Below are 5,442 nucleotides of genomic sequence, written 5' to 3'. Positions count from 1 at the left end.
CATGAGGCAGCAGTGCTCACCACTGTGCCATCTTGCTGCCCTGGTATCTATGGTCTACATATGGTATCAACGGTCCTGATTCACAGGAAAATCACAGTGCTGAGGCAGGCTACCCTCAGTTCCCAGAGACTTTGCTCCAGTTGTATTAAAAGCAGTTAGGCCGTGTAGCACTCACACCTTCACCCATTCCCAATGCCACCTCCTGCCCTGTCATCTCCATGCACTCACTGTCCCTTTTATGCCCAGATTTTGTGCAGTCGAGTATCCTGCATTTGGGGACATCGCAGGCGTCAGCACACCCGAAGTGCAATGGGCTAGCCTCGTCCTGGGGGAAACCACCTTCTTGATCATGGTTTCACACCTGCCAGTTAGGTATCTCCCAGTATGCACCATGTACAGAACCAATGAGCTACATAATAACAACAGTAGATATTGAAATGCTGAGAGAAAAAAAAAACACTTTCAGAAATCTTTGAGGGAAAAAAACCAGGTTCCTTCAACTCTCAAAGTGTCAATACATCACGGCATTTATAGTATCAATAACTTAGAACTCAGAAGCTTTAAGCATTTCACAATTCTTATTTATTTAGACTTAGCTCCTCTGGTCCCATTCGGGCAGCAAGACTCCGGTTCGTCACAATTCCTCTCCCTCCAGTCCAGGTGGTGACCCAGTCTTGAAGGTCCTCCTTAAATATACTTTTTCAGATCGTCTTTGGCTGGCTCTGACTTCTTTTCCCATCTATGTCCATTCTACTGCCACTCTGGCGGCGCATATGTCCAGAAGGCAAAATACCTGTCCTGCCAGTCTCAGAGGTCTCTCCCTGTCACGGTGTCCTGCAGGCTCCTCTGACCAGACTTTTGTAGTACAATTTCCAACTCTCTGGGTGATGCCCAGCATCTTAAGTAAGCAACGCTGGTGAAAGGCATCCAACTGCCATAACTCAGATTTGGTACTACTCAGGACATGTGGAGTCGCAGTCATATTGATGGTGAAATGAAAATCGCTTATTGTCACGAGTAGACTTCAATGAAGTTACTGTGAAAAGCCCCTAGTGATGGATGCAGAGGCTGGCTGGAAGGTCGATGCTGCATTTGCCGATTCTTGTGTGGACATTGATCTCTACATCAGTCTGCCTGGAGACATTGCTTCCTAGGTATTCAGGATGTTGACCCCTTGATGTTCTGCAGTCTGAGGGTGATGGGAGTGCCTTGTTGTCATATAGTCATCATTGCCTTGGTCTTCTCGCAGCTGATGCATAGATCAATCTTGGTGCCACTACCATCAAGGCTGTTAGTCATGTCGTAGAGCACGTGTGATTCTTCAGCCAGCAGCGTTAACTAAGGAGTTGCCACAGGGTGCCAAAGTCTGCATCAACCATTGTCTTCTTCATGATGAAATCAATAATCAAGTGGAATGCTGAGTCTATGCAGCCTTGATGTACTCCAGTGACATTGAAGGAGTCCATGGTGCCTGTGCTGGTCGTCAAGCAGCAGTCGGAATCATGGTATAAGGTTTTGAAGATGTTATTCCACCACGGCAGTATTCTGTACTGTTTTACGATGTGCCAAAGTTATTGCTGATGGATGCTATTGAAAGCCTTCATGAAATCAAGAGAGTTGATAATAAGTGACTTCTGATATTCTAGGCTCTGCTCTATCATGTTCCTGAGCATAAAGATCTGCTCAGAGCATGATCTGCCACTCCAGAAACCTGCCTATTCTTCACAAAGTGTACTGTCACTTCTGTTTTCAATCTGTTGAGCACCGTGCTGAAGACCTTGCCTGGCATTGACTGGAGTATCAATGCCCTTCCAGTTGTTGCAGTCACTGAGGTTCTCTTTCTTTGGCAACTTGATGATCGCATCTTGTCTCCAGTCATTTGGATTCGAGATTTTGTTGAACAGGCCCACGAGTTCTGTAGAGATGGGGTTCTTGCCTCTTTCCATGTTTCAGCATCTCATCGATCCCAGGTGCCTTGTTGTTCTTCAGACTCCTGAATGCTCTTTGGACCCCTAATCTAGCAATTTCTCCCAGGTTGACGTTCAGCTGTTTAAGTGCAGTGCTGTTGTCAAACTTGAACGGGGAGCTAGGGTTAGGCTTGTTGAGGATCTCCCAAAGGTTTTCTACCTACCTCGACCCCTGATCCTCGACTCTCAATAGCATCTTGCTGCACTTGCCCTTGATTAGTACAAGAGTGTTGCTCCTTATAGCAGTCAATTCCTGTATTATCCTTTACAACGTCTTGTCGTTGTTCCAACTTGCTGCTTCTGGTACCTCCCTGCTTTTTAACTTTATCCATCGTCACTTAAATCTCCTGCAGCTCTTCTCCATGATTTTTTCTGTACTTCTCAACACCTTCTCGTCTTTGTTCAGTCTTCTCCTGGTCGCCCCTATTCATTGCCAACTTTCATCTATCAATTTCCACATTGGGTCATTGATCCATCATTCTTTGTTCACACCATTTAATCTTATCCAAATAAACATTTAGACATTGATAACTTTAAAAAATTACTGTAACCACATAAAGATGTCAATTAAGCAAAGGAAACACTCCATTTCTGTTCTCAGGGCAGAACTCCTGCTGAGCTAATGAATTTGAGAATCTTGGAACTCAGTCGAACATTCATGTCTGTCCTTCTGTTTCCGTTGAAACAGCTCCCAGATGGCCTCATTATGGAGTTGGCATGGAGGGAACATGAGAACTGGGAGCAGGAGTAGGCAATTAAGCCCCTCGAGGCCGCTCTGCCATTCAATACAATCATGGCTGATCTCCCCTTGGCCTCAACTCCACTTTCCTTTTTTTTTTAAGAATCTATTATATTACAAACGTATAGAAAAAGTTACAACACATAAACAATTTGGGAAACAGGCTTCCCAACAAACAATTATACAGTTTGTACAAAGTTTTCCTCTTTTTCACCCACCCTCCCTCCCCCACACAACGAACAATTCCTCAAACACGGTCACGAACATCCCCCACCTTGCCGCAAACCACTCTATTGAATCCCTTAACTCGAACTTTAACTTTTCCAGCCAAAGGAAATCATACAGGTCACCCAACCAGGTCATTACCCCCGGTGGCGTTGCTGACTGCCACTTCAGTCAGATTCGGCGCCGGGCAATCAGAGAGGTGAGGGCCACAACACCGGCCTTCCTCCCCTCCATCAGCTCCGGCTTCTCTGAGACCCGAAAGATCGCCACCAAAGGAGCAGCACCTCCTCCCCCACTATCCTTGCTCGGGCCGCAAACGGTCCTGCCCAGAATCTCTCCAACTTTTCGCAGCCCCAGAACATGTGGCAGCACGGTAGCATTGTGGACAGCACAATTGCTTCACAGCTCCAGGGTCCCAGGTTCGATTCCGGCTTGGGTCACTGTCTGTGCGGAGTCTGCACATCCTCCCTGTGTGTGCGTGGGTTTCCTCCAGGTGCTCCGGTTTCCTCCCACAGTCCAAAGATGTGCAGGTTAGGTGGATTGGCCATGATAAATTGCCCTTAGTGTCCAAAATTGCCCTTAGTGTTGGGTGGGGTTACTGGGTTATGGGGATAGGGTGGCGGTGTTGACCTTGGGTAGGGTGCTCTTTCCAAGAGCCGGTGCAGACTCAATGGGCCAAATGGCCTCCTTCTGCACTGTAAATTCTATGATCAATGATTTGCACGTGATTCACTCGTCTGCGCCCACACCGCTCACACTCATCTGCCACCCCGTTAGAACCCACTCATCCTTGCCCGAGTCATATGTATCCTGCATACCACCTTGAACTGTATCAAGCTCACCCTTACACACAAGGTTGCGTTTACCCTTTGCAGTGCCTCACTCCATATTTCCCAGTTGATCTCCCCTTCAGCTCCCCTTCCATTTTTCCTTAAATTTCACCACCCAATCACCTCCCTGCTCTCCCAACCACCTGTATATATCTCCCCTTCCCTTCTACCGTCCCCTTCCACATACGGAAGTCACAGTCGCTCCAGGAGGGTGTACCTTGGCAACCTAGGGAACTCCTTCCAAACCTTCCGCACAAAGTCCCTTACCTGCAGGTACCTAAACACACCCTCTTGGGAGCTCTACCCTCTCCCTTAATTTCCCCTTGACCAGCCCCACTTCTCTCGACCTCCTATACATGTCATCCAACCCCCTACCAGGCTCAAACCCATGATTCTCACACACCGTTAACACCGACATCCCCTCCATCCTAAAATGCCTCCTCAACTGGCACCACAGGACCACCCGAGTATCTGCTTGACGCATTGGCAACACTGGCGTCACCATAGCCCTTAAGCTGGACCCCTTATAGGATTCCTCCTCCATCCTAACCCATTCTACCCCTCTCCTTCCCACCATCACCTCACCTTCTCCGCGTTCGCCGGCCACTAGTAATGAAGCAGGTTCGGCAACGCCAACCCTTCCTGCTACCTCTGCCTCTGTAACAGGGTCCTCCTAACCCTTGGCACCTTCCCTGCCCATACAAAGTCCAAAATAATTGTGTCCCGTTTCCAAAAAAAAAGCTTTTGGAAGAAAAATCGGGAGTGTCTGGAAAATGAACAGGAACCTCGGGAGAATGTTCATCTTTACCACTTGGACCCTCCCTGCCAAAGTCAATTGCAGCATACCCAACTCTTGAAATACTCCATGGCCTCCTCCACCAGCTTTGTTAAGTTCCACTTAGGAAAAATTGCCCATTACCTCGCTACCTGAATCCCCAGGTATCTGAACCTGTCTCTAGCCACCTTAAATGGCATTGACCCAACTCATTCAACACTTCGCTTTTCCCTACATTTAACTTATACCCTGAGAACGCCCAAACCTCCCCAGCTGGCCCATGATCCTCTCCATGCTCCCCAGCGGGTTTGAATCTTACAACAGTAGGTCATCAGCATTGAGTGACACCCGATGCTCCCTCCGACCCCTCATAATCCCCTGCCACTCTGCAGACCTCCTGAGAGCCATTGACAGAGGCTCTATAGCCAATGCAAACAAGAGCGGCGATAGCGGGTACCGCTGCCTTGTTGCCCTGTGCAATTCTGTGAGCCCATGTCATTAGTCCGCACACTCGCCCTCAGTGCCACATACAGCACGCACACCCATGCCACAAACCTCAGCCCAAATCCAAACCTTCCCAGGATCTCAAACAGGTGCCTCCACGCCACCCAGTTGAATGCCTTCTCCGCGTCCATGGACACCACTACCTCTGGTACCTGGGCTCCCGGCGGGGGTCATAATTACATTTAACAGCCTCCTTATATTGCCCGAGAGCTGCCTGCCTTTAATGAAGCCGATTTGGTCCTCCGCAACCACCCCGGGGACACAACCTTCCATCCTTCCCGCCAATAGCTTAGCCAGCACTTACATGTCTGTGTTTAACAGTGATATAGGCCCAAACGACCCACATTCCACCGGGTCCTTCCCCTTTTCCGGATGAACATGATCGCTACCTGCATCATCATC

The 5,442-nt window shown here is 48.6% G+C and overlaps 1 pseudogene; it reads right to left on the bottom strand.

Moving 5' to 3' along the window:
• Positions 1-240: 240 nt before the first annotated feature.
• Positions 241-376, bottom strand: LOC140427541 (U1 spliceosomal RNA; annotated as a pseudogene).
• Between the last annotated feature and the right edge of the window lie 5,066 nt (positions 377-5,442).

Source organism: Scyliorhinus torazame, chromosome 7 (genome assembly GCF_047496885.1).
Source record: "Scyliorhinus torazame isolate Kashiwa2021f chromosome 7, sScyTor2.1, whole genome shotgun sequence".
Lineage (NCBI taxonomy): Eukaryota > Metazoa > Chordata > Chondrichthyes > Carcharhiniformes > Scyliorhinidae > Scyliorhinus > Scyliorhinus torazame.
This window is presented reverse-complemented; position numbering and strand designations above follow the sequence as displayed.